A 17,947-nucleotide genomic window follows, 5' to 3' on the forward strand; every position below is an offset into this window, starting at 1 on the left:
GTGGGACCCGAGGCTGAGTCTCCAAGTCTGCTCAGATGGGGACTGGGCCTCTTCTGCCCAGATCCTTCATTTTCTAGTAGTTAGGCGGTCACACCCCGAAACTGCCCCTGGCGCTGTATAATCCCATTAATGACAAACATCCAGAGACTATAAAATCAATAAAACCAAGCTCCAGTAAGCGTGCAGTGGTAACATCTTATAGCCTAGTTCTCCCTCTTGGAGAATCTGGCAAGCTACCGAGAGTTTCCTGCCAGCATGGGAGAGCCTGGCAAGCTCCCTGTGGCATATTCATATGCCAAAACCAGTAACAATGATGGGTCTCATTCCCCTGACCCAGAAAGAGCCTCCAATGCATTGGCACTATTGGGAAGGACGAGGAAAGAGGCTTCTAAAATCTCAGGGCTAGGATGAATGGAGACGTTTCTGAGCCTGCTCCAGAAAATTGACAATTAATGGGATGATGATGATGATGATGATGATATGTCCTAAAATGAGATTGTATTATATAGTAGTTATAATTTTCTTAGGACCTCCAAACTGTTTTTCTTGGTTTTTTTTTTTGTGTGTGTGTGTGTGGGGGGGGGCACATCTGGTGGTGTTCAGGCTTACTCCTGGCTCTGCTCGGGGATCACTCTTGGCAGGGCTTAGGGACCATAGGGGGTGCTGGGGAGTCAAACCTGGGTGGGTCACATGCAAGGCAAGTTCTTTACACACTACTATTTCTCTGGCCCCTCTATACTGTTTCTATAATTTTTAACTATTACACACATAATTCTAGCTACCGTGATAATTGAGTATGAATTAAAAATAAATTATTACTTCACCTTGGATAAAGGTGAAGAATGAATTCTGGGGCTGGAGAGCTGGTAAATGTGTGAAGACTCATGCCTTGCATGCAGCCAATTCCTGTTCCGTTCCTTGTTCCACAAGGTTCAGAAAGCATCACCAAGTGCAGTCCTGGAGACTCCATAACTTGGGCCATGAGAGGGTGGTGGAGAGGACTGGGTAATCTGGGGCACTAGTTTTAACTTCTGGTGGGCTCAGAATGTTTGTAGGAGACACGAAGCCCTCCCAGGAAAAAGAAAAACTGAGTAAGTCCTGAATATACTAAAAATACTTTAAAATCTATTCTTCGATTTCCACTAACACTCCTCCACAAGATGAATTTATTTCCACGAGCCCAGAGAAATTTAGACATAAAATTTACCCTGCAAGTTGGGCTTCTGTCAATCTAGCCTAGTTTATATAAATGGCTAAACAAGAAACATTTGCATTTGTTGTACTAAAAGCTTAAAATGTATACATATTCATATTCATTAAAATAGAATGGAGCGATAGCACAGCGAGTAGGGTGTTTGCCTTGCACGTGGCCAACCCAGTTTCGATTCTTTTGCCCCTCTCGAAGAGTCCGGCAAGTTACCTAAAGTATCCCACCTGCATGGCAGAGCCTGGCAAGCTACCCATGGCGTATTCGATATGCCAAAAACAGTAACAAGTCTCACAATGGAGACGTTATTGGTGCCCCGATGAACAACAGGACGACAGTGTGACAGTGCTACAATGCTATGCTTATAGAATTTCATGTTGTAACTTTACAATTGGAGAACAAGTTACTAGTGCAATAGCTTTAAATAAATGTTGGCAAAGTTTCTCTGAGCAAAGTGCACTTTCTTTTTAAATTTTTTTAATCTTTTCTATATTTTATTTTCATAAAAGTAGTTCACAATACCTCATTACAGATAATATTCAAACACCAATCCCACCCAGCACCTTCCCACCACAATAAGAGCGAAGTGTGTGAAGGTTGTTGTGTTTCATTCTGGAGCCATTAAAGCGCGACTATGAACATACAAGCAAGTATGTTAAAACCAAATAAATGTATGCAAAGTGCACTTTCTTAAATTACTCTTAGCTTTGCTGATTTTTAAAAATGAAATATGATTTGATGTCCGTTGAATTTCCTATTCTGAAAATAAAATTCCATTTGAATATCTTTTCTTGTACTTCGTTTCACATTTACTTTTCCTGTATCATCAATGATCGAAGAATAAAAATATAATGGGTCCCGGGGCCAGTGAGAAAAAGGCACTTGCCAACCCCAGGTTCAATCAGCAGTACTACATTTGATCTCCAGAACACGGAATGAAAGGTGGGTAGTAGCAGATCGCACTAGTTCCCTGACCCTGACGGGCGCTCCTTGAGGCCAGACGTGCCCCCCTGAAACCGTGCCCCTTATGAATACAGACAATAATTAAAAGAGTGGATTCCCAATTCCAAACGCTGAGTCCAGGAATCTCATACGATGTCCATTACCGATCCGCATGCTTAAACTTATTAAAGTCATAAAATCTCAGCATCTGCGCTGAGCGCTTCCTCAACCCCCACTCCCCTTTCAAGTCACTTCTACCAACTTCTCCCACGGCTCCCCCTTCCACCCAACGACGCGACCGGCCTGCCGCCACATTCGTGGGTCACACCCGACGTCCGTCACCGTCCAGTGCCACTCAGCTCACGGCCCACGCGGCGAGAGGAGCGGCCGAGCAGCGCGCCGGCCCGGCCCGACCCAGACTCTCCGCTCCGGAGACTCGCGGCGCGCCTGAGGACCGGCGGGGTTGGAGGCGCGTGAGGGGCGGCCCGTGTGGCGCGACCCTGCAGGTCCTGACGCCCGAGAGGCCGATGTCACGTCACTCCGCCTGGTCCCTGGGCGCGCAGGCTCCGTGTGAGCTCGCGCACGCGCACGTGCGCGGCACCCACCAGAGCCTCGGTGTGGCCGGCGGAGACCGGCGGGCGGCGGCTGCCGGGCCGCTGAGGTACGAGGGGAGGAGCCCGCACTGCCGCCGCCGCCGCCGCCGCCGCCGCCCGAGGAGAGCATGTCTGCAACTCGAGCCAAGAAAGTGAAGATGGCCACCAAATCATGCCCCGAGTGCGACCAACAGGTGGGCGCCGGGGACCCGGCTCGCGGGCTGCCCGAGCGGGCGGCTGCTGGCGGGCGAGCGGCCGTTGCCCCGCGGCCGTTGCCCGTGGAGGGAGCGCCTGGCCGGGCTGCGGGCGGCCGAGGGGGCGGGCGGGCTCGGGGCTGGGGGCTAGAGGGGGGGCACGGCGGGGGGCCCCGGAAGCGGCCGGGCTGAGCCGCGGGGCGCCCACCTGGCGGCGGTCAGCCGGGAGGGGGTCGCGGTGGCGGGGCCCCCGGGCAGCGCGGGAGGGGCCGTGCGCGGGTGGAGAGGCGGCCGGGTGCCCCGTCCGGGTGGTCCCCGAGGCGCCTGGCCGGCCGCGGGTGACAGCGGCGGGATTGTGGGGTCGGCGCCCCGGTGGACCGGCACTGCCCGTGGGGCCGGGTGGGAAAAGCCTCCGTGCCCCGACCCCGCGGCAGGGTCGCTTTGTTCCCTTCCTGACGTTTTCAGTGAGAGAAAAAAAAAAAGAGGAGGGGGGTGGTGGAGGGGGGCGGCTGTGGTAATCGCGTTTTCCGCTTGGGCTTCAGTCAATTGCGATCTTAATACGGTTTCTCGTGTTTTGATGATCATTTATCTGGGGTGTGAGACTTTGGGAGAGGAGTGCCTGGTTAGAAGGTCTTCCTTTCTGGGCCCTGCCTTCTGATAGACTACTATCCTTTTCTAACCTTGTAAAAGATGGATTTTCTCCCACTATAAGTGGTACTTGGAATTTTAGTAGTTGCTTTCTTATCCGTGGGGTCATGCAACGACGTCATGACAAGCCAGTGGCCTGAAAGAGTTCAGGTCAACTTTAAAAGAAATGACAATAAACTAGGACTGATCAGAATAGTGAGGGAGGGTCCATAAGTATTCCTGGGGGCTTTTCTCTGCTCCCACCTAACAACTCTGGCGTATAGGGAAAAAAAAAACTAGTGGTTAAAAAAGTTTAGAAGTTTCATGTTTTTGTTTTTGTTTTTTTCCCCCACGGGAGAGATTTTAGGCTCCAGGGTATTGAATATAACAGCATGATTTTTCTGTAGGTACGGAGCCCAAAACAAAACCTCACCATGTGCCTTTCAGGCTAGGTGCCCCCCCCCCCCATATTTCAAGCAAACATTTTAAAATTAATTTTTCTTTTTTTATCGGGCGACCCAGTTGTTCTCAGGAGTGTTGGGCAGTGATAATTTGTGATGTGGGTCTATAGGTGTGATGCTGGGGAGTCTCTGGAGTTTGGGATGGGGTATGCTACACTTGGGATTGAATGTAGAGTTTTACATCTTTTGCTCTACCACATGGGCCAGAATCTGGCTGCCGTAAAGGGATCATTTTTACTTTAATCAGACCTGACTTTTTTTTAAAATTTTTTATTAGTGAATCACTGTGAGGTACAGTGACAGACTTACAAACTTTTGTGCTTACATTTTAGTCAATATAGTGATCGAATACCCATCCCTCCACCAGTGCCCATTCTCCACCACCAATGATCCCAGTATCTTCTCCCCCCCACCCCCTCCGCCCTAGGCAGGGCATTCTCTTTTGTTCTTTCTCTCCTTTTGGGTGTTGTGGTTTGCAATAGAGGTATTGAGTGGCCATCGTGTTTGGTTTATAGTCTACTTTTGGCACGCATCTCCCATCCAGAGCGGGTCCTCCAAACACCCTTTACTTGGTGTTCCCTTCTCTATCTTAGCTGCCTTTCCCCCTCTGCATGTGAGGCCAGCTTCCAGGCTGTGGAGCAAACCTCCTGTCACTTATCTCTACTATTCTTGGGTGTTAGTCTCCCATTCTGTTACTTTATATTCCACAGATGAGTGCAATCTTTCTATGTCTCTTTCTGACTCATTTAACTTAATATGATACTTTCCATGTTGATCCACTTATATGCAATTTTCATGACTTCATCTTTTCTAACAGCTGCATAGTATTCCATTGTGTAGATGTACCAAAGTTTCTTTTTTTTTTTTTTTGGTTTTTTTTTGGGTCACACCTGGCGATGCACAGGGGTTACTCCTGGCTCTGCACTCAGGAATTACTCCTCGTGGTGCTCAGGGGACTATATGGGATGCTGGGATTTGAACCCAGGTCGGCCACGTGCAAGGCAAACGCCCTACCCGCTATGCTATCACTCCAGCCCCTGTACCAAAGTTTCTTTAACCAGTCATCTGTTGCTGGTTTTTTACAGATTTTGGCTATTGTAAACAGTGCAGCAATGAACATACAAGTGCAGATGTCATTTCTACTACACTTTTTTTCATCTCTGGGATATATTCCCAGAAGCGGTATTGCTGAGTCAAATGGGAGCTCAATTTCTAAGTTTTTTTTTTTTTTTCTTTTTGGGTCACACCCAGTGATGCTCAGGGCTTACTCCTAGCTCTGCACTCAGGAATTACTCCTGGTGGTGCTCAGGGGAATGTATTCTTGGGGGCTTGCATTGAACTACTGACTTAGTTGGCCAAGAATGGCCCCTGGACCCTAAGCACCACTTGGGAGGCACCCCAGAAGTTAAGTGCAAGCTGAAGATTAGTGATCTTATAATTTAAAAAATAAAAAAAAACCCAGCTCTCCTGTTCCCCTTTCCTTCACATTGTTAAGATGATTAGGGAATTGCACACCCCATCTGACAGTGGTGCTCACACATTTAGTTGTAGTGTTCACTGGTAGTCATACATGTAATGGTCACTGAGGCTTGCATTCCTTTTGCTATAGTGCTTATCCACATGTAGCCAAGGGAATTGCATTCTGAGTTGAGACAGACGAGTTGTGGTTGTGGTCCTTGCCAAGGGTTGCACTTATTGTCTATAGTGCTTGTATGTCTTCTTAGAAATACTTTTAATTTTTGCAGTGCCAGGGGCTGAACCTAGGGACTTTTTTATACGTCATGTGTGATCTAATAATGAGCCATATAACTGGCCTTAGCTATTTTCAGTATTTTTACTGAAGAAAAATAACTTTGTCTGGGCTGGAGTGATAGCACAGCGGGTAGGTTGTTTGCCTTGCACGCGGCCGACCCGGGTTCGATTCCCAGCATCCCATATTGTCCTCTGAGCACTGCCAGGGGTAATTCCTGAGTACAGAGCCAGGAGTGACCCCGGAGCATCGCTGGGTACGACCCAAAAAGCAAAAAAAAAAAAAAAAAAAAAGAAAGAAAGAAAAAAAAAGAAAAATAACTTTGTCTTTTAGTTATTTGGGGAGGCATGTCAGACAGTGCTAATTGGGAGAGGCAGGACCACTTTCAGGTGGTGCTTGGGGGTTCACCAAGGCCTTTCTTGGCTGTTTTTTGGGGGACATTCATACCAGGGGTTGGATATAGGGCCTCACATTTGAAACGTATGTGCTATACCACATGAGCTACATAAAGTCCTAAATACATTAGCCTTGGGCAGAACTACAAAATTTTGTTAACTTAACATTAATTTCATTACACAAACGGTTTGTATTCTAGAATATTGGAGATCTTCAAATTTCACAAATATAAAATCATTATAGCTAAGCTTTTTGTTTGTTTTTAGGCTTTTGGGCCACACCCATCAATTCTCAGGAGCTTATTCCTGGCTTGGTGCTCAGACCATATGGGATGTCAGGGATCAAACCCTGGTCAGTTGCATACAAGGCAAATGCCCTACCCACTATACTATTGCTCTAGCCCCAGGACTTTGAGAACAACTTTAGGAAGAAAAGTAGCAGGAGAATTTTGGTGAATGATAATTCAGGGGTCATCAATAATGAACTCAGAGGCAATATCTTTTCTTTTTTTTTTTAACCTACATTTTTTTTTGTTTATTTTTAATTAGAGAGTCATCGTGAGGGTACAGTTACAGATCCATACATCTTTGTGCTCATGCTTCCCCCATACAAAGTTCGATAACCCATCCCTTCACCAGTGCCCATTCTCCACCACCCGTAAACCCAACATCCCTCCCCCCCTCCCCAGTCCCATCTCCCCCCACCCCACCCTGCCACTATGGCAGGGAATTCCCTTTTGTTCTCTCTCTCTGATTAGGTGTTGTGGTTTGCAATAAAGATGTTGAGTGGCCATTGTGTTCAGTCTCTAGTCTGTATTCCGCCCGAGAGGCAATATCTTTTCAAAAGTTTTTCTTGCAGGTTTTTTTTTTTTTTTCTCTTTGGGTCACAGCTGGTGATGCTCTGGGGTTATTCCTGGTTCTTCATTCAGGAATTACTCCTGACAGTGCTGAGAGCACCATATGAGATGCCAGGGATTGAACCCGGTTCAGCTGCATGAAAGGCAAATGCCCTGCCTTTGTACTGTCACTTTGGCCCCTCTTGCAGAAATTTAAAATAGTGAATATAATGAAATAGCTGAATAAATTCTGGTTGTGGTATGTATTTTGAATGTGAATGTGGTGTTGTGTACATGGGGCCACATCTGGTGATGTTTGGGTGTTACTTCTCGCTCTCTGCTCAGGAGTGACCCTTGGCGGTGCTTGGGGGACCATATGTGGTACCTGGGATCAAGCCAGAATCACCCATATGTAATGCAAGTGCCTTATCTCTTATGCTCTTTCTTTGGCCTTCTGGTTGTGAAAATGCAATTTTCTTAAATAAAAAGTAAAGCAAAAAGCAAAAATAAATACAAATGGCTTTTACTTTTGTAAAGGTGGAGTAATGAAGGCTAAATTTGTTGTCCTACCTGAAATAATCATAAAAACTGATAAAATAATGACTGTGCTTTTGAAGACACTTGTTATCAGGGGACATGTGGTGCCTGGAATTGAACTGGGGTCAGCCATGGTGCAAGAGTTTAACCTGCTGTACTATCACTCTGGCTGAGAAAGGATATTTTTTTCTTTTTTTTCTTTTTTTTTTTTTGCTTTTTGGGTCACACCTGGCAATGCTCAGGGGTTATTCCTGGCTCTGCACTCAGGAATTACTCCTGGCGGTGCTCGGGGGACCATATGGGATGCTGGGAATAGAACCCGGGTTGGCTGCGTGCAAGGCAAACGCCCTACCCGCTGTGCTATTGCCCTATCCACTGTGCTATCGATCCAGCCTGGGATTTTTTTTTTAATAAATGGTGTTGGAACAATCGGTAGATATGTGGATTTTCCTTGATTTATTATTATTATTGTTATTATTATTATTTTATTGTGGTAAGATACATATAAGAAAAATTATCACTTTAATTCTTTCTCTTTTTCCTTTTCTTTTTTTGTTTGTGGGTCACACCTGGTGGGTTACTCAGGGCTTACTCCTGGCTTTGTGATCAGGGATCACTCTGGGTGGGACTCAGATGACCATAGTGGGTGCTGAGGATCAAATCTAGTCAGTAACATGCAAGGCAAAAGCCCTACCTGCTGTACTATCATTCTGGCCCAACTTTAACCATTTCTAATTGTATAGTTCAGTGGTATTAAGTGTTTTAATAATTGTTGTGAAATCATAACCATCCATTTTCAGAACACTTATAAAACTGAAACTACCCATTAAATAACTTCTGTTTCCTCCACCACCCAGCTCCGAGGCAATCGTTCGTCTTTTTGTTTCTAAGAATTTGACTGCTTTCAGTACCTCTTGTTGGGGATTGGAGCAATAGCACAGTGGGTAGGGCATTTGCCTTGCACACGGCCAACCCGGGTTCGATTCCCACCACCCCAGATAGTCCCCTGAGCACCGCCAGGAGTAATTTCTAAGTGAAGAGCCAGGAGTGACCCCTGTGCATCGCCAGGTGTGACCCAAAAAGTTAAAAAAAAGAAAGAAGTACCTCTTGTAAATGGAATCATAGAGTGTGTGTCTTGCAACCAATGCATTTAACTTAGTATAATGGGTTTAAGGTTCATCTTTTTAAAATATTGGAGACATTCATGTGGACAGAAAGTACAGGGGTAAAGGCATTTATTGGCCTTTCATGTGACTGGCTGTGTATTTCTTTTAAGCATTATTTTTTTGTGTTCTCTGTCTCTCTGTTTCTCTTCTCTCTCTCTCTCTCTCTCTCTCTCTCTCTCTCTCTCTCTCTCTCTCTCTCTCTCTCTCTCTCTCTCCCCTCTTTCTGTCTCTGTCTCTCTTTCTTGTTTTTGGGCCACACCTGGTGGTGCTCAGGGGTCTTTGGTGCTCAGGGATCTTTCTTTGCAGTGCTTGGGTGACTATACAGTGTTGAGGCTTGAACCTAGGTTAGCCGCATGCAGGACCCCCTCTATTTTGTTCAATCTTAATTTTTAAATTTATTTCCTCGTGCGAGTTTTGGGGGCTGGAGCGATAGCACAGCGGTTGGGCGTTCGCCTTTCATGCGGCCGACCCGAGTTCGATTACTCCGCCCCTCTCGGAGAGCCTGGCAAGCTTCTGAGAGTATCGAGCCCACGCGGCAGAGCCTGGCAAGCTACCCGTGCGTATTGGAAGTGCCAAAAACAGTAACAATAAGTCTCTCAATGAGAGACGTTACTGGTTCCTGCTCGAACAAATCGATGATCAACGGGATGACAGTGACAGTGACAGTGCGAGTTTTGGATTTAGTTTTAAATTTTTTTTCTGGCAGGGGGTGGAGCTCCTGAGTGGTATTCAGGAGGCATAGAGTTCCTTCTGGCAATTCGGGGCCTTTTGGGGCCAGAGAAATAGTACAGGTAGCAGGATACTTGCCTTGCATGCAACCAACCCAGGTTTGACCCCGGCATCCCATACTGGGTGTGGCACACAACTCCCCCCCCCCCCCCCCCCCCGCCCACCAAAGTATGGGCTTTTGGGGGTAGCAGTTCAGTGCAAGGGCCTGAGGATACAATACCACTCGAACCTTACAGGGATTACCAGGGCCACCCCGGTGGTGCTTTGTGATTCTCCAGGCTGTACCTGATGACACTTGGTGGATTATATGGTTTTCTAGGTCAAATCAGGGTTGGCTGCATGCAAAGCATGCACTTTAAGCCCTATACTATTTCTCCAGTTTATTTTTTAATTTCTTGTAAAAGTATATTGTTGATATTTTTGTTTAACATATACTTTAATTTAACTTAAATAATTATTTAATTTGGTGTCAGGTGACATCCGGTGATGTTCAGAGCTTATTCCTGTCTCTGCACTCAGGAATTAATTCTGGTGGTACTTGGGGAACCATAAGGGATACTGGGGATTGAACCTGGGTCAGCTGTGTGCAAGGCAGGAGCCCTACCCTTGGTGCTGTCACTCCAGCCCCCTTTTAATATATTTTATAGTTATAATCTCCTTAGCATTACTTTCATTGTGTCCACAGAGCTGTGGTAGATGTTATTTTTGTCTGTTTTTCTCTGTTAAGTATTTTTTACTTTCCCTTGTGGTTTCTTCTTTGATATTAAAAATAATCCATTGTTTATTTTTAATTCCCACAAATTTCTATTTTCTGTTACTTTCTGTCTTAGTCATGTTGTGACTGGAGAAGATACTTTTTTGAGTAGTATCTATCTTTAAAAATGAATTTTAGAGGGACTAGAATGATAATACAGCTGATAAGGTGTTTGCCCTGCAATCAGCTGGCCTGGTTTTGATCCCCAAACCACATATGGTCCCCAAGCTCTTTAGCACAGAGCCAGGAGTAATCCCTGAGCACTATTTCAGCTGTGAACCCAAAACCAAAAAAAAAAAAAAAAGCTAAAAATGAATTTTAGGGTCAGAGAGATAGTGCAAAAGGTTAGTGTGCATGCTTTGCTTGCTGGTGTTTGATTACTGGCATTGCTCAGAATAACCCCTGATCCCCACCCAGCACTGAGCTACGAGTAATCCCTGAATACCGCAGAATGTGCTCCCACTCCCCTGCAAAAAACCTTAATTCTTGTCTTAATCCATATACAAATAATATTTTAATATACACCTAGGCATAAATACTAAACGTTCTGAAATATGGGCTAGAGAGATAGTTCAGTGGGTAAGGTGTTTACCTTGCATGCTACCGACCCAGGTTCGATCTCTGGCATATGGTCCTCCTGTGCCCATCAAGAGTGATTCCTGAGTGCAGAGCCAAGAGTAACCCCTGAGTACCACGGGTGGGCTCCAAACAAAACCAAACCAAAAACATCTTTTTGAAAGTAAGTTAAGAGAATGAGAACGGTATAACTGGCATAAATTTTGTTTTGAAAGTCTGGGTAGTATGAAAGATAAGGCTCTTACATTGCTTGTGTCCACTTCAGTTATGACCATGATTTATTCCCAAGCACTTCATAGGTCTTGAGAACCACTAGGGGTCACTCACTGAGTACAGAGCCAGGAATAGCATACCTGAGCACTTCCAGGTATGAGCTTTCCACATTCTTCCTTCCAAAATCTTTTTCAGAGCTGGATAGATTGCTCAGTGGGATAAGCACATGCTTTACATGCAGGAGTTCTAGGTTCAGTCTCTGCATTGCATATGATTTCCTAAACACTGTCAGGAGTAACCCCTGAGTACTTCTGGGTATATAACCCAGAAATAAAAGCAAAAACATCTAGTGATGGAAAATTGTCTGAATTTACCTGGCAAAGGAGTATTGACATTAAAGAGAAGTAGGAGAATAGATTGCAAAGGGGCATGAGGAAACTTTTAGGATGATGGATATTTACTCTCTTCATTGTAGTTGATAGTTTTGAAGGCAGCGGGTAGAGTGTTTTCCTTGCACATGGCCTACCTGGGTTCGATTCCTCCGCCTCTCTCGGAGAACCTGGCAAGCTACCGAGAGTATCCCGTCTGCACGGCAGAGCCTGGCAAGCTATCCGTGGCGTATGCCAAAAATAGTAGCAACAAGTCTCACAATGGAGACATTACTGGTGCCCACTCGAGCAAATCAATGAGCAATGGGATGACAGTGACAGTGACATTTAAAATATGTGTGGTTTTGGGACTGGAGTGGTAAGGAGCTTGCCTTGCATGTGACCAACCCAGGTTCAATCCCTGGCACCCCATATCGTTCCCTGTGCCCACCAGGAGTGATCCCTAAGTATGAAGCCAGGAATAAGCCCTGAAAACAGCCAGGTGTCCCCCTGACCCCAAAATAAAAACAAACCAAATAAAATGTGTGTAGCTTATTGTCTGTTTATTATACCTTAAAAATTGTTAAATAGGAGCAGGGATGATGACTCAATTTGTAGAGCACATGCTTATATGTTTGAGACCATGAGCTCTGTCCTTACTCCACATGTTCTTCAGTACCTCCTGGAACAGCCCTAGCCCTCAGAGTACCCCCAGGTGTGGCCCTCACAAGCTAACAGCAGGAACAACAAAAAAGTTGAAAAATAACACTTTTTTTTCACATCAAAATATGTAAGTATCATGGACTGCTTCCCGTAGAAGAAAGTCCTAATAGACAAGTAGAAGCCTGCAGGACTTATTGGATTTGTTCAGTGGTTTTTTTTTTTTTCCCCTCAAATGGAGAGCCTATGTCTCAGTAATAAAAAGTAACCTTTTTGGGGGGTTAGTTTTCCATATTTCTTTCCCTCAAACTATTACAGATGATTCTGTTTCAGTTACTTCCCTCTCATTCAGGAATTATTACTCATTTCATTTTTCTGTTATGTGATCATTAATCAGTTTGTGTTTGTCTTACTCCTTTTGGAATGTGTCCCTCCATCCGTAAAAACAATATATTCTCAGGGCTAGAGAGATAGTATAGAGAGTAGAGCATTTGCCTTGTATTCGACTGGCCCTGGTTCGATCCCTAGCATCCCACATGGTCCCCTGAGCACCACTAGGAGTAATTCTGTACTAGGAGTACAGAGCCATGAGTAATCCCTGAGCATTGCCAGGTGTGATCCCGACCCCCTGTCTCCCCCCAGAAAACAATGTATTTTCTCCACCTAGTGTTGCAGAACAGGACAGTAGTCTCTTATCCTCAGATCCATGTAATAATTTACTAACTATTCCCTTTTCTTTTTAACTAATTACAACTATTCTGAGACATTTTAGGAAATAATTCTAGTTCTCACAATCTTCCCTTGTTGACTGGTATTTTAAACTTTGAGAAGTTTTATAGATCTAGGTGAAGGGCTTTAGGGTGGAGATCTAGTAACTCTGTACACCAAAAGCATAAATATTAACACTATTGTAAAAAGAAAATTAAATTTTTACAGTGATGAGAAGGGAAGATATTATATTATATTGATTCCTATCTCTCAAGTAATTTTTATGAGAAGGTAGAGTTTAGATAAAAATATGATTTCTACCTTTTTTTTTTTTTTTGCTTTTTGGGTCATACCCAGCGATGCTCAGGGGTTACTCCTGGCTTTGCACTCAGGAATTACTCCTGGCAGTGCTTGGGGGACCATATGGGATGCCGGGGATCGAACCCGGGTCGGCCGCGTGCAAGGCAAACGCCCTACCCGCTGTGCTATCGCTCCGGCCCCTGATTTCTACCTTTTAAGTAAAATACTATAAATAACTTGATATGTTTAATAATAATTTTTTTTCATTCTCTCCTGCTCCAGGTAGCTGTTATATGTAAATCTTATCCCTATGGTGATGTGTTTAATAGGAAACTTTTGAAAATAAAACGCTCGGAGAAATCATCACCTTTTACAGGTAATTGTGAAAGTTTGTCACATTTTCATCTTTTATGTTTCTATTATATACATTTTAAATGAATTTTTAATGAGTTAATTTTTTTTCTTGCTGGTGATATTATTAAAATTACTGAAGTACATAGAATCAGAAAGATAGTACAGGGCATAGAGAACCTGCCTTGCATGTGACCAACCCTGGTTTCATCAACAGTACTGCATTTATATATAATCTCTTGAGTACCATCAGGAGTGACCCTTGAGTACTACTGAGTGTGACCACTCTAACTTATTTAAGCACATCTTTTATTACTAATAGGTAAAAAAGTCAACTTACATGTTTATTATTTATTCAATTATATGTTAACTCTTACTGGTAAAACATAACACATCTTAATGACATTTCAGTTGTAAATTGTTAACTATAAGAAAGAACCTAGATTTTAGTATTGTTATGTTATTTTTTTAAGTACTAGGTGGTTTGTTGAATTCACCAACATAGGTGCTGACTATTATTTTGAGTTTGTAGCTTTCTCTTTAAAGTTAACAGCTCTTGGGGGGCTGGAACGATAGCAGGTAGGGTGTTTGCCTTGTATGCGGTCGACCCAGGTTTGACTCCCAGCATCCCATTGGCCCCCTGAGCACCGTTAGGAGTAATTCCTGAGTGCATGAGCCAGGAGTAACTAACCCCTGTGCATTGCTGGGTGTTACCCAAAAAGCAAAAAATATATATATTAATAGTTCTTTGCACATGTGCTGCCTAAGCCCATGTGCTGCTTGTGCTTATTTGGCCACGCACATGTGGCACCTGAGCACATGTAGCCTGCATCTTCCCTCTTGAGATATGTACTTTCACGTTTCACATCTAATGTTGTCTAATGTTGGGGTTTTGTAGGGGCTCTCTTCGCCTTTTGAGAAGCCTGTGTTCTCCCTTGAGTATGCTATTCTCTCGCACTTTCTTTCCCTCCTTCCTCTTCCTCTTCTGAATATCCTCCAAATAAAATCTTGTGATTTTCAAAAGAAAACATGGGGGGTTCGAGGGACTCAAGCATTCGATGGCCAAGAACCGTTCCCCTGGCCAGCCCATGGTAATGGACAGATGAAGGACCAGAGGAATGGAAAAACAGGGCCCCAGGCTGGTTGGTAGATAGTTTATTTCTCTCTCCTCCCCAACATAGTTCTATCTCTCCCCTTACAGCACAATCGTAGTCGTAGTTTTGGTCGTAGTCCCAGTCATCATAGTAATCCTCATCTTTCCCCTTACAGCATAGTTATACAGAAATCATGAAGGATGGGGGTACACATAGGTGGGGTTGAACATTATCATAACAACAAACAGAGGTAAAGCCACTCCTTCAGGGGAAGTTCTAGGAGATTAACTCAAGGACAAGGTCTCATCTGAGAGTTCAGCACTCAGATTACTAGGAGATCTGTTCAAGGGCAGGATTCCATCCAGGGTGTGTTGCTTTCTCCTCTCCTCACCTAGTAATCCATTTAATCAATCATAGTAAATTTACTTCTTACAATATTTCTCATCATTTTGTATGAACACAGTAAGAAATATATAAAGCTTAAAGGTTGGCTCTTCCTGGGGACATTTCGCCATAGACCCCAGACTATAGTCCTCGGGCTAGGTTAATCTTTCCTAACCCCAGCAGGATCCTTATTCAGTTACTTCTTTTTGTGTCATGATGGAGTTTGTTCCATGACCATGCTCTTAGCTTATCCCCTTTTGATGCCAGAGTAGCTTACAGTTTGCCTTGGGTCCATCCAGTCCCTTTGTTGGCCCCTCCTCATGGAGGTGCTAGGAAGTAAAGGCAACTGAGGCGTAAGTCAAGTAAATATGGATGGATGCCCAGGAGTAAATATTATTTGGAGTCAGTTAACTCTCATATTACAAAAGCATACCATCAACTGTCTTTCTGTGTCTATACAAAAAAGACATTGCTAAACCATTCAAGTGATGGAAAGAGAAAAGCAATATAGGATTGGGGGGCTGGAGTGATAGCACAGTGGGGAGGGCGTTTCCCTTGCACGTGGCCAACCCTGGTTCGATTCCCAGCATCCCATATGGTCCCCTGAGCACCGCCAGGAGTAATTCCTGAGTGCAGAACCAGGAGTAACCCCTGTGCATTGCCAGGTGTGACCCAAAAAGAAAAAAAAAAAGCAATATAGGATTATTGTGCTGCATAGAATTGGGTGTGCTGTAGGGACACTGTTGTGGGAGTAATTCAATAAACCTAAGCTCCCTACGGGAGGAGCAAGGACAGCCCAATGTTAACCAACAAATCTGTTTTACTTCAAAATAATAATAATAATAATAATAATAATAATAATAATAATAAGCTGGAATGATAGAATAGCGGTTAGGGCATTTGCCTTGCATGCAGCCGACCCGGGTTCTATTCCTCCGCCCCTCTTGGAGAGCCCAGCAAGCTACCGAGAGTATCTTGCCTGCATGGCAGAGCCTGGCAAGCTCCCCGTGGCATATTCGATATGCTAAAAACAGTAACAAGAATTCTCACAATGGAGACGTTACTGGTGCCTGCTGGAGCAAATCAATAATTCGTGATATAGTGATACAGTGATCATCATTATCATCATCATCATCATCATCATCATCCTGTTGATCATTGAATTTCTCGAGCGATCTCAGTACCATCTCCATTTGTCCCAGCCCTGAGATCTTAGAAGCCTCTCCGTGATAATAATAATATTAATAATAATAATAATAATAAGTTAACAGCTCTGGACTTATTTAATAAGTACAGTTAGAGAATATGAGATTTTGTTACTCTTATTTTTCTTATTATTTGTTTCTCTTATTTTCCTGTGGTAATTTTAACCATAGGAAATCTATTACCATCTTGTTTATGTTAATAAACCAAAATAAGAACGGATTTATTTCAAAAATTTACTGAGTTCTTTACAGGACTGAATATTTTGACCATATAGCAGTAAATCTACTACCAAGACAGGTTCAATTCTGTTGTAGTGGAGAAAAATTTATAAATAGTAGTAACATATAGATGTAATATATAAAAAAATGTCAGCAAGTAATAAGTAGGAAATTAAAGATAGTACAGGAGGTACGGTGCTTGCCTTGTATGAAGCTGACCTGGGTTTGTTCCTAACACATGTGGTCCCCTTAGCACTGCCAGGGGTGACTCCTGAGGCACACAGCCAGGAGTAGCCTCTGAGAATTACTGGAAGTGGACCCCCTGTGCCCTCCAAATAAGATACTGCCCTCAAAGCTTGATGGAAGGTTATTTAATTATTTAAAAAAATTTTGGGGACCACAGAGGTAGTACAGTGGGAGGGTGCTTACCTTACACAATGCTGACTAGAGTTCAACCTCTGGCATCTTGTGTGGTCCCCCAAACCTGCCAGGAATAATTTCTGAGTACAGCACCAGGAGTAATCCCTGAGCACTGCCAGGTATGGCCCCCAAAACCAAAATTTTAAAAAAGTTATTTATTATTTTGTTTTGAGGGCCACAATCAATGTTTTGGGGCTTTTTCAGCTCAGTGCTCTGATAATAACTCTCAGTAGGACAATACCACTAAACCATGAAGTGCCAGGGTTCAAACCTGGTCCTCCTGTATGCAAAGCATGTGTTTTTCCCATTGGGCTGTCTCTATCACTCTATTATCATTTTTTAATTGGCCTTCCAAACAGTGTTCTTGTGGTCTGGGGTCCACTGATTGATTCAGTACTTGGAACTGGCAAGGCAGTGCGGTTGAGGCCCAGTGATGCTTGGGCACCTTAAGGTGTTAGGGATCGAATCTGGATCCTCAGCTTGCAAAGGATCTCTGAGCTAGTTCCCTGGCCCTTTAATATATGTGCATAGTGCCAGGGATCCAGCCCAGGTTTCACACAGGCAAGGCAGCCACTCCTGTTACTGAGCCACATCCCAGTCCTGGAAAGTTACTTTTGATTGGTAAGGAACCATAGTCTGAAGAGGTGATATTTTATCCATGATCTGAATCGATAAAAGAACTAGACATAAGAAAATTATGGAAAGCAAATTCTAGGCAGAGGAAAAAGCAAACATGAAAGTTTTAAGGGGGACTCGAGTCATAGAACAGTAAGTGCACCGGCCGACTGGGTTCAATCCCCAGCATCCCATATGGTCCAACCTTGCACCACCAGGAGTAATTCCTGAGTGAAGAGCCAGCAGTAATCCCTCAGCATTGCTGTGTGAACCCCCCACAAAAAAGTAAAAAAAAAAGTTTCAAGGCTGGATTTAATCTAGGAATACAAGTGATACACTCTAAGATACCTATAAACCTATTATTAAGAAATTTAGGGGCTAGAGCGATAGCACAGCGGGAAGGGCGTTTGCCTTGCACGCGGCCGACCCGGGTTTGATCCCCGGCATCCCATATGGTCCCCCAAGCACCGCCAGGAGTAATTCCTGAGTGCAAAGCCAGGAGTAACCCCTGAGCATTGCTGGGTGTGACCCAAAAAGCAAAAAAAAAAAAAAAAAAGAAATTTATTAATTTTATTAAAAATTTTTATATTAATAAATATAAGGGCAAATCAGAAAATTATCTCTAGTGCTGAGAAAGTATTTA

At 44.0% G+C, this 17,947-nt stretch overlaps 1 protein-coding gene across 2 annotated transcripts in view; it reads left to right on the forward strand.

Annotated features, from left to right (window-relative positions):
• Positions 1–2,792: 2,792 nt before the first annotated feature.
• C8H16orf87 (chromosome 8 C16orf87 homolog) overlaps positions 2,793–17,947 on the forward strand; it is a 53,862-nt gene continuing 38,707 nt past the window's right edge. Inside the window, exons 1-2 of one of the 2 annotated variants that reach the window (XM_055146140.1) lie at positions 2,798–2,936; positions 13,299–13,392. The gene's annotated coding sequence lies outside the window, so the exon portion shown is untranslated. Of the gene's footprint in view, positions 2,937–13,298; positions 13,393–17,947 lie in introns of both variants that reach the window. The other variant, XM_055146141.1, reaches the window with a different exon arrangement.

Source organism: Sorex araneus, chromosome 8, assembly GCF_027595985.1.
Source record: "Sorex araneus isolate mSorAra2 chromosome 8, mSorAra2.pri, whole genome shotgun sequence".
NCBI lineage: Eukaryota > Metazoa > Chordata > Mammalia > Eulipotyphla > Soricidae > Sorex > Sorex araneus.